Source organism: Saccopteryx bilineata, chromosome X, assembly GCF_036850765.1.
Source record: "Saccopteryx bilineata isolate mSacBil1 chromosome X, mSacBil1_pri_phased_curated, whole genome shotgun sequence".
Lineage (NCBI taxonomy): Eukaryota > Metazoa > Chordata > Mammalia > Chiroptera > Emballonuridae > Saccopteryx > Saccopteryx bilineata.
In genome coordinates this window covers 7235812-7248082 of record NC_089502.1, presented here as the reverse complement: position 1 = coordinate 7248082, position 12271 = coordinate 7235812, and the positions used below count along the sequence as shown (strand labels likewise).

The following is a 12271-nucleotide window of genomic DNA, read 5'->3' as shown; positions in this document are numbered from 1 at the left end:
TGACCCAGCTATCCCACTTTTAGGAATATACCCCAAGGACACCATAGAACGGCTCGAAAAGGAGAAATGCACCCGCATGTTTGTGGCAGCATTGTTCACAATAGCGAAGATCTGGAAACAGCCCAAGTGTCCGTCAGAGGACGAGTGGATTAAAAAACTTTGGTACATATATACTATGGAATACTACTCAGCCATAAGAAATGATGACATCGGATCATTTACAATAACATGGATGGACCTTGATAACATTATACGGAGTGAAATAAGTAAATCAGAAAAAAAAAACTGAGATGAATCCATACATAGAAGGGACATAAAAATGAGACTCAAAGACATGAACAAGAATGTGATGGCAACAGGGGCGGGGGGTTGGGGGAGGGGGGGTGGGGTGAAGAAGGAGAGAGGGGTTAGGGGAGGGGAGGGACACAAAGAAAACCAGATAGAAGGTGACAAAAGACAATTTAACTTTGCGGGAGGGGTATACAGCACAATCAAATGTCAAAATAATCTAGAGATATTTTCTCTCAACATATGTACCCTGATTTATCAATGTCACTGCATTAAATTTAATAAAAAATAAAAATAAAAATAAAAAAAAAACTGAGGTACATTTTCACAATGGAATACTACTAAGCCATAAAAAGAAAGAAATCTTACCTTTTGCAAGAACATGAGTGGATCTGGATATTATTATGCTAAGTGAAATAAGCCAGCCAGAGAAAGACAAACATCATATGATCTCATTTATATGTGGAATCTAATGAACAAAATAAACTGAGTAACAGAATAGGAAAACAGAGGTACATAGAATAGACTGACAGGTGTCATGTGTGGAGTTAGAGGGCTGGGTGAAAAAAGGTGAAAGGATTAAGTAAATAAAATGTATATATATATATATACATATATAAGCAATAATATTAAGCAATAAAATCTATAAGTATATTTTATTTATACATATAACACATGGACATGAACAACAGTATGGCGACAGACAGAGGGAAAAGGAGTAAGGAGAGGTAGAATTGGGAAAAGGGAGCTAAATGAGGACAGAAAGAAACTTGACTTTGGATGATGAACTCACGATGCAGTGTGCCAATGATGTTTTATTGAGCTGTACACTCAAAACCTGTATGGTTTTATTAACCAATGTCACCTCAATAAATTCAATAAAATAAAAATAAAAATAAATGAATGAATAAAGAATCCTGAAACAATGGATAAACGTGGCCATGTCTGGCCTGCACTGCTGTATGGCACATATGGGGTCATTCATGTTCCAGTTTGTCAAGTTCCTGCCCTCATGACCTGCCTGGCCTTTGAGTCTGTGACTCCTGAGGTAATACAGTCCCCTCCTGAGGCTTTCAGAAATCATTACTGATCAAAATTAGTCAACAGCTAATTAGTTATCAATCTCTCAATTTGTTTGATTCAAATACCAAGAATACTATTTATAAACAGATAAAGTTAAGGTAGGGATACTTACTCTATATGTTCAAAGGATTTTCCTGCTTGAATGGTGGTGTCCCTCTTGATGTAGTTAGACTTTTTAAATATTAATTAACTGACAGAGGAGTTAGAGGTGCCATACCTAATTAAGAGTAATCACATCTAAAAATAATAAAATGTGCTCTGAATCATCATTTTTAAAATCTTATCCCCCAGTTTAACTCTAACCTCGTCTTTAAAATTTTCTTTTATTTCTCACCTCTTCTTCTGAATCAGTATGATTTTGTTTACCGATCTAAGTAACAAGTTAGCACTGAATCATCCCTAGGTGGTCTCCCATCCAAGTAGTAACCTGGTCTGCCGTGCTTAGCTTCCAAGATCAGATGAGGTTAGGCACTTTCAGGGTTGTATGACTTTAGACAGTACCTAATCATTCATTTCCTCAATAAATATTTATTTGACCACTTGCTTGATGCCAAGTGCTGTTCTAAGCACTTGGATAACAGAGAATAAGAGTCAAAATCCCTTGTGCAAAAAAAGAAAACTACAGACCAATATCTTTAATGAATACAGATGCTAAAATACTAAACAAAATACTAACAAATCGAATACAACAACATATTAAAAAATAATACATCATGATTAAGTGGGATTCATCCCAGAATCTCAAGGATGGTTCAACATACGTAAAATGGTTAATGTAATACACCATATCAACAAAACAAAGAACAAAAACCACATGATCTTATCAATAGATGCAGAAAAGGCTTTCGATAAAATACAACACAATTTTATGTTTAAGACTCTCAACAAAATGGGTATAGAAGGAAAATATCTCAACATGATAAAGGCCGTATATGATAAACCATCAGCTAACATCATATTAAATGGCACAAAACTGAAGGCTTTCCCCCTTAAATCAGGAACAAGACAGGGTTGTCCACTTTCTCCACTCTTATTTAATGTGGTACTAGAGGTTCTAGCCACAGCAATCAGACAAGACAAAGAAATAAAAGGCATCCATATCAGAAAAGAAGAAATAAAGGTATCACTTTTTGCAGATGATATGATCCTATACATCGAAAACCCCAAAGAATCCACAAAAAGACTACTAGAAACAATAAGCCAATACAGTAAGGTCGCAGGATACAAAATTAACATACAAAAGTCCATAGCCTTTCTATATGTCAACAATGTTCATTTGAAAACAAACTCAAAAAAATAATCCCCTTCACGATTGCAACAAAAAAAAATAAAATACCTAAGAATAAACATAACAAAGAATGTAAAGGACTTATGTAATGAAAACTACAAACCATTGTTAAGGGAAATTGAAAAAGATATAATGAGATGGAAGAATATTCCTTGTTCTTGGTTAGGAAGAATAAATATAATCAAGATGGCCATATTGCCCAAAGCAATATACAAATTTAAAGCAATTCCCATCAAAATTCCAATGACATTTTTTAAAGAAATGGAACAAAAAAATCATCAGATTTATATGGAACTATAAAAAACCCCGAATAGCCAAAGCAATCCTAAAAAAAAGAATGAAGCTGAGGGCATTACAATACCTGACTTCAAACTATATTATAGGGCCACGACAATCAAAACAGCATGGTATTGGCAGAAAAATAGACACTCAGACCAATGAAACAGAATAGAAATCCCAGAAATAAAAACCACATATTTTTGATAAAGTCAAATAATTTTTGATAAAGGGGCCAACAACACACAATGGAGAAAAGAAAGCCTCTTCAACAAATGGTGCTGGGAAAACTGGAAAGCCACATGCAAAAGAATGAAACTGGACTACAGCTTGTCCCCTTGTACTAAAATTAACTCAAAATGGATCAAAGATCTAAATATAAGACCTGAAACAATAAAGTACATAGAAGAAGCCATAGGTTCTAAACTCATGAACCTTGGTGTTAAAGAGCATTTTATGAATTTGACTCAAAAGGCAAGAGAAGTGAAGGCAAAAATTAATGAATGGGACTACATCAGCTAAGAAGTTTTTGCTCAGCAAGAGAAACTGATAACAAAATAAACAGACAGACAACTAAATGGGAGATAATATTTTCAAACAACTCCTCAGATAAGGGCCTAATATCCAAAATATACAAAGAACTCATAAAACTCAACAACAAACAAACAAACAACCCAATAAAAAAATAGGAAGAAGACACTTCTCCCAGGAAGAAATACAAATGGCCAACAGATATATGAAAAGATGCTCATCTTCTTTAGTTATTAGAGAAATACAAATCAAAATGACAATGAGATACCACCTCACACCTGTTAGATTAGCTATTATTAACAAGACAGATAATAGCAAATGTTGGAGAGGCTGTGGAGAAAAAGGAACCCTCATTCACTGTTGGTAGAAATGTAAAGTAGTACAACCATTATGGAAGAAAGTATGATGATTCCTCAAAAAACTGAAAATAGAACTACCTTATGACCCAGCAATCCCTCTACTGGGTATATACCCCCAAAACTCAGAAACATTGATACTTAAAGACACATGCAGCACCATGTTCATTGCAGCATTGTTCACAGTAGCCAGGACATGGAAACAACCAAAAAGCCCGTCAATAGATGACCGGATAAAGAAGATGTGGCACATATACACTATGGAATACTACTCAGCCACAAGAAATGATGACATCGGATCATTTACAACAAAATGGTGGGATCTTGATAACATTATATGAAGTGAAATAAGTAAATCAGAAAAAAACAGGAACTGCATTATTTCATGCATAGGTGAGATATAAAAGAGAGACTAAGAGACATTGATAAGAGTGTGGTGGTTGGGGGGGAGAGGGAGAGGGAGAGGGAAAGGGGGAGGGGCACAAAGAAAACTAGATAGAAGGTGACAGAGGACAATCTGACTTTGGGTGATGGGTAAGCAACATGATTGATTGACAAGATAACCTGGACATGTTTACTTTGAACATATGTACCCTGATTTATTGATGCCACCCCATTAACATTAATAAAAAGAAAAATAAAGAAAAAAAACCCCTTGTGCAGCTTCCATCTAGTGGGAGAAAGAGACAATAAGTAGATAAACAAGACCGGTTTTGCCACTTATAGAAACTATAAAGACATAAAAACAGCAGTATTACTGTGACCTGTAATTGGGTGCTATTTAGATATGGTAACTAGAGAAGAATGTTTGATGACAAGGAACCAGCCATATGAGGATATGGGGAAAGATTGTTCTAGACAAAAAGAAGAGCAAGAACAATAGCCCCAAAGTGGAAATAAGCTTAGTGTGGTCAGCCAGTATAGCTGGAGGACAGGAAAAGAGGAGGAGGCTGATAGGAGCTGAGATGGGGTAGGAAGGCAAGGGCCAGGCATGTAGGGCCTTCTGGCTTGTAAGTCATGACAAGAAGTTTAATTTTCTTCTGATTTAGAAGCCATTGGTGGAGTTTCCATTATATTAAGCATGCCTTATCTTTCTTCTGAGTCTTCCACAGAAGGGATATAGTAGGAAGTGAATAAATACTTATTAATCATTAACCAATTGATTATTGGGTCAGGGACCCATGAAATCTCTTAAAAGCAGGTTGCCACTAGCATAATCTGATATGGTAGGGTTAAGAATGCTCCATTTACAAAAGATTACACAAAGGGAAGATAATACAAAGGGAATAGAAGTAAGCATGAGGAGTTTCTTAGTCTCCATCTTATATGATCTCATAACTCAGTAACGCCTCTGCGGAGAAGAGAGCAAATGTGCAACTCAAAGCCTCAAGTGAGAAAGGAGAAGCTGTAATTGTATGTCATCAGTGTCCGTCCTCTTGCGTATGAACAATGAAAACAGGTCTCATCAAAGAGGAAGACCAGTGATCAGTTGAAGCTCAAGTGCTTGACTATGGAGAAATTTGTTGTCACCTGGCCCTTGGAGGACTGCTATTGACAGTTGGTGTGTGTGTGTGAGTGTGTGTGAAGGAGATTGGTCTCTGGAATCTGCTCAGACCTTTGAAATAGTTCAAAAGTTTAGACAAACCTTCCAACGAAGGTCAGAGAAACCAGTGCTGGTCATATATGATGATTATTAAATAGTATCTTGAGAAAAACTAAAGGGATTTCCCTGACAATTCCTTCTGGCTGCATTCTATGAGTTCTAAACCTTCCATTCACTGATTTATTAAAAGTGACAAAGAGAAGGGAATCTAACCGATCTATGATCAAAAGTTCCTGCCTGACCTGTGGTGACAGTGGATGGAGTGTGATCTAGGATGTTAAGGTCGCTCTTTTGAAACCCTGGGCTTGCCTGGTCAAAGCACATGTGGGAGTTGATGCTTCCTGCTCCTCTCCCCTTCTGTCTCACTCTCTCTCTCCTCTCTCTAAAATGAGTAAACTAAAAAAAAGTTCTCCTCAAATGATTATGTAAGTCAATGCCAAATCATGATCTAACACCTCTAAAAAAAGTATTTATGCAATGGCGAGGAACACATATATGAAAAGAAATCTATAGCTCTGCAAGCACAGCAGAGTCAGAGTACCTGGGCTTGAATATTAGTAACCCTTCTTAATAACTTTGTGACTCTTCACAAGTTGCTTAATCTCTTTGAACTTTCAGTTTCCTCATCTATAAAAAGTTCTATATTATCCTATTTTAAACCAAGGTTATTGTAAGGATTCAATGAGACTACACATGTAAAATTCTTAAAACAATGCCAGGCACAGAGTGATCAACAGTATGAACTATTTTTATTTTCTTTCTAAATTCCTGCATTTTTTTGTGAAAATGACAGAGAGAGAGACAGAGAGAGGGACACATAGGAACAGACAGACAGGAAGGGAGAGAGAGGAGAAGCATCAATTCTTCATTGTGGCTCCTTAGTTGTTCATTGATTGTTTTCTTGTATGTGTCTTGACTGGGGGCTACAGCAGTCAGTGACTTCTTGCTCAAGCCAGCGACCTTGGGCTCAAGCCAGTGATCATGGGGTCATGTCTGTGATCCCACACTGAAGCCATCAACCCCTCGCTCAAGCTGGTGAGCCTGCGCTCAAGCCAGTAACCTCAGGGTTTTGAACCTGGATCTTCTGCATTCCAGTCCAATGCTCTATCCACCACGCCAGTGCCTGGTCAGGCAATTCCTGCATTGTTTTAAAAAGCACAGAGCATTAAAGCAGTTTGTGTTTGCACTGAATTGGTAGCAATTAACAATGTGCTATCTAAGAAATTTGAAGGGATGAGCAGAAAAGAAAAAGTGAGTATTAAACTGATGGTAATTTCAACCTTACTCTTCTACTTTGTGTCTGACTTCATAATGAGCTTTTAAGTTTTTAAATCTTTTCTTCAATTACAGTTAATATACAACATTATATTAGTTTCAGGTGTCCAGCATAGTGATTAGACATTTATATAACTTATGAAGTGATCCCCCCAATAAGTCTAGTACCCACCTGACAGCATACATAGTTTTTACAATATTATTGACTATATTCCCATGCTGTACTTTATAGAGAAGGACCTGTGCCCAATTATCAAATATAGGCCTAATCTTAGCTAAGAATGACTCTCACTCTTAAAAAATTCCAGTCTAGAAAACAAGTCAAGAATTCATTTGCCTCCATTTGTATTCAATTTTGCCAAAACCATTAATGTATAAAACATAAAATATCCAGCTTTTCAGCATTCAACTGCTGTTAATATTCAGACGACTCTAAATTTGATTTAAACCCAGGTTGAGTGGAGCCATGCTTATTCATGCTATAGGCATATATGGGAGAAGTCTGCATGTGGCAATCTGGACTAAGAAAATAATTACATTTTTGTGATTTAATATTAAACAGAAGAAACTTCCCAAGCCTAAGTGAACTCACTTCAATGGGTTTCTCTTACTTCCCTCAGCTCTTATAAATCTATAAGGGGAACATTAGCCTATGATGTGTGTGACTGCATTAAAAAAAAAACTTTTACAGTTATTCAGTGGCTTTCAATTCTGAAGTAACAAAAAAGTGATTCAATATTACATTCTGTTTACATTCTGAAAATGTATGTGCTTTTGTTTTGAATTGTTTTTTCTTCAATGATGTTGTTAGTGTTTAAACGGTGAACAACTAAAAAAAATTAATGGATGAAAAGTAATATTTAATTAACTTGCTTTTATCAAACACCATGTCGCTGCTATATTTAGCAAATGAATTAATAGAGAGAGCTGCTGCAATATTAGTCAGCACATCAGCCTGTTAAATATCAAAGAGCAGAGGAGGCCTTTTGTCTCAGCATTGAACCAGAGACTGAAAAGGCATCTAATCATAACATTTCCAGGGAGAATGAAAAGATGTGAAACAATAATCATGAAAAATGTCACACACAGTGTAAGCACACATTTGTCAGAGGACAAATGCTGGGAAGGTGGCAGCATAAGTAAGAATTCTGCCTGGAAACCAAAATTCATCGCCAGTGGATTCTTTAAAATAACTTACCATTAAAAAGTAGTCGATACTCCCATCTACACAGGATATCCAAAGGAGTAATACAGAACATTGAATAGGTGGCAGGGTGTTTGTTTTTTCTACACACAGTTTCATGTGGTCTATTTTAGCATTTAAGGGCTCTGGGGTATCATCAGTGCAATTGAAGGGAAGGATTAAAGGCATAAAAGAAAATCTGTTTTTTTCAGGGTCATTTTTTTTTAGATTTTAATTATTGATTTTAGAGAGAGGAGAGAGAGAGAAGTGGGGGACGATCAGGAAGCATCAACTTGTAGTAGTTGCTTCTCCTTTGTGCCTTGAGTCAGCAAGCCCCGGGTTTCAGATCAGAAACCTCAGCATTCTAGGTCGAAGCTTTATTTGCCACCACAGGCCAGATGGTAAATTTTTATTTTATATATAAATTCTTCTTTTATTTTGAGGGATATACAGGTGTAGGGGGAGAATAGGAAGTAAATGAATGGGTACTCCTTCAAGAGAGACTAGAAAACCTAATGTATTTTTTTAAAGTTTTACTGTATTATTAAGGCAGGATACACATTATTAATAAAGAAAGTGTAAAGAGAAAGAAACGTGAGCTTTGATTACCTATGATAATTTATTTTCTTTTTTTTTAAGTGAGAGGAGGGAAGACAGCCTGACTCTTGCATGTTCCAGGACTGGGATCCACCCTGGAAGCCCCTCCTGCGGGTGCTGTGCCCATCTGGGCCCCTACCCCTTGCTGGTTGTTTGGCAACCTAGCTATTTTTAGTGCCTGAGATAGAGGTTCCACCAGAGCCATCCTCGGTGCCCAGGGCCAACTCGCTGGAACCAATCAAGCCATGGCAGTAGGAGGAAGAGAAAGATGGATATAGATAAAAGAGGAAGGGTGGAGAAGCAGATGGTTGCTTTTCCTATGTGCCCTGACCCAGAATCAAACCCAGACATCCACAAGCCAGGCCAATGCTCTACCACTGAGCCAACTGGCCAGAACCAATAACTTCTTTAATATATTTTGATGTTCTAAGACCCTGGACCAAAGATTGGCACATAGTAGGTCTCAAAAAATATTTGGTAAATAAATGAATGGTTTCATGTCAAGATGGAGAAGTGAGTATATGCATAACTCTCCTCATACTATTTAAAGATAAATTTGAAAACACATAACAATCAAGTGTGAGAGAAAAATTGGCAAGGACGTTGTTAGTCAAATAAGTTTATAAATATGATATATAAGTTTGCTCACTTATAGTTTGCATTGAGTGTGGAAGATAGGCTGTAGGCTGACAAGGTCCTTATAGCCTAAGGCTTGGTTTTAAGACTAAGCCTTTCCCACCCTTTTAATACTAAGATCTTCTCAAAACTGAGCTTTTCCTCATACCCTTGACCAGGGGTCCCCAAACTATGGCCTATGGGCCGCATGTGGCCCCCTGAGGCCATTTATCCGGCCCCCGCCGCACTTCCGGAAAGGGCACCTCTTTCATTGGTGGTCAGTGAGAGGAGCATAGTTCCCATTGAAATACTGGTCAGTTTGTTGATTTAAATTTACTTTTTCTTTATTTTAAATATTATATTTGTATTTTTACTTTAAAATAAGATATGCACAGTGTGCATAGGGATTTGTTCATAGTTATTTTTATAGTCCAGCCCTCCAACGGTCTGAGGGACAGTGAACTGGCCCCCTGTGTAAAAAATTTGAGGACCCCTGCCCTTGAGTATTATTGCATGATGTGGTGTGGTGCGCTTTTAGGAAGAATCCCATTTATGCCTCAGATGAGTGGCTTTTTATAAGAGACTTCCTTATTTGTAAATTGGCTTAAAGGCTTTAATTAATTTCTACACTATAAAATGAGGCCGATCGGGGGCACTCTCGCTTGGTTCCTGCTATCAGCATTGCAGAGGAGAGGCAGCCAGGATGGCAAAGTGCTGAAGGAGAAGCCAGTTTATACAGAGTTTGTGCAGAGAGAAGGAGATGGGTAACAGAGGTGAATAAGTCTGGTGAGCTAGAAAACTTTGATTCTAGGAAATTCGGATAAATCAGTAGCTTTGTGAGCACTGAATGAGTGGGTTTTGGAGCCCAGTGTGTGTTTTTACTTGCCCACCGGGTGCAAGCTAGGATTAAAGCTAATGGCCTACCAGTTCTTGGCTCCATTGTTTCATTACTGTCTGTCCAAATCAAATACGAACCTGCATGGGCCAGGTGGCTGTGATGCTGGCTGTGGATACTGACTTTACAGACCTAAACAGAGAGAGAAATGTAACTGGTAATCCACAAGCAATTGGGGCCAAGTGTTCAAGTCCATAGGTCAATGGGGCCAAATTTGCCCCGTATGCAGTACACAATTGGATCCAGGATTCCAGTGTGAAGCAGGAGTTAGGACCATGGTTTCTCTCTAGAAGCAGTGGCTGAAAGAACACTGCTTACCCACCAGGATCGGATCACGATATCCTGCTTGCCCTAGGTGACAACTGAAAGAGAGAGCTCTAACATGAGACCTATACCTGGATTTGTGCCATGCTGCTAACTATTGCAAGAAGAAGTCCTGAAATGAGCTGCTAGTCCCTTGAGGAGCCAGACTCGAGGCAACAGAGAAAACGCACCCACAGGGTTGGGCAAACCTAAGAAAATCCACATAAGTGCTCTCTCCGGCAGCACATATACTAAAATTGGAACGATACAGAGAAGATTACCATGGCCTCTGCCCAAGGATGACACGCAAATTCGTGAAGCGTTCCATATTTAAAAAAAAGAAGAAAATCTACATAAAACATTAGCTCCCAAATAGAACTAAAAAATATGGGAAGTTAAGCACCATGAAAATTGGTCAACTGACCCAGTATCTGAAGAAATGAAGATAACAGAATAATCTAAAAAGGGCTTTTAAGCTAGTTTATATAAAATCGTCTAAGATTATATTGTGTTTGCCAGACACAAAATACTATGTATAGTATGTTACCTTTTGTGTCAGAAAGAAAGTACAACACTTATATATGTATCTGCTAATATCTTCAGAATATATGTTACGGAAATGATAAACCAAAAATGAAGGAAATAGATTGCCTTAAATGACTAGGTGTGTATAGGGAATCAATCATCTAACCTTGAACTCTCTATGACTTGGATTGGGGAACTTTAGTTAAAAGCCCTGAGTGAATGTCTCTTGAATGCAAACACCAGGAAACTGTGTGAGAGAGTGACCTTTGTGCAGACACAGAGGAATGCACGTGAATGGGCTTTAGAAAATTAATCTAGAGCAGGGGTCAGGAACCTATGGCTCGTAAGCCAAATGTGGCTCTTTTGACGGCTGCATCTGGCTCACAGATAATCTTTAATAAAAAAAATAATAATAACATTAAAAATATAGGCCTGACCTGTGGTGGCGCAGTGGATAAAGCGTCGACCTGGAAATGCTGAGGTCGCCGGTTCGAAACCCTGGGCTTGCCTGGTCAAGGCACATATGGGAGTTGATGCTTCCAGCTCCCCCCCTTCTCTATCTCTCTCCTCTCTCTCTCTCCTCTCTCTCTCCTTTCTAAAATGAATAAATAAAATAAAATAAAAATTTAAAAAATATATATAAAACATTCTCATGTATTACAATCCATTCATTTATTACCGCTCATGTTCATGGTTGCAGGTGGCTGGAGCCAATCACAGCTGTCCTCTGGGACAACACCAAATTTTTATTGGATAATGCATATCATACACGGGTCGTTGTGAGGTCAGAAAGTAAACTTCTCTCCTTTTAATCAAGTAGTCAGCTAGCTAATTGCAGAAACCCTTTTGACGAAGAAGATGGCTAAAAGAAAAAAAGATGAGGAGTATCATACTTTTCAGCAGGAATGGACAGAGGAATTTGCCTTTGTGGAGAGAGCAGGTTCTGCAGTGTTTCTAATATGCAATGATAAAATTGCATCAATGAAATGGTCAAATATAAAGCAGCACTTCAACACACGCCATACTACATTTCCATCGAAATATCTAGGGAGGGACAGCAGGAAGAAAGCATGTCAAGAGCTACTGTGCAGAGTGCAAGCTAGTCAGCAACAACTCCATGTTTGGAACCAACAAGGTGACTGGAATTCGGCTAGCTTTGCTGATGCTTTAGCAATTGTGAGAAACGAAAAGCCATTCACAGATGGGAGTATACCAAAATATTCATGCTTGATGTTGCCAATGAACTTTTTGATGACTTTTTGAATAAAGACAAGATAATCAAATGAATAAAAGACATGCCTCTATTGGCAAGAACTGTTCACAATCGTACCATCATGATGGCAAATCAAATTGAGGCAACACAAGTGAAGGACATCAATGCAGCACCATTTTTTTTCTCGCTTTGGATGAGTCAACAGATATAAGCCATTTATCCCAGTTCAGCATGATTGCA

General features: G+C 38.0%; 1 non-coding gene across 1 annotated transcript; it reads left to right on the top strand.

Annotated features, from left to right (window-relative positions):
• The first annotated feature begins 10520 nt into the window (after positions 1 to 10520).
• Positions 10521 to 10627, top strand: LOC136317953 (U6 spliceosomal RNA). Its single transcript, XR_010727942.1, has one exon. It is a non-coding gene; the product is annotated as a U6 spliceosomal RNA (small nuclear RNA).
• Positions 10628 to 12271: the final 1644 nt, after the last annotated feature.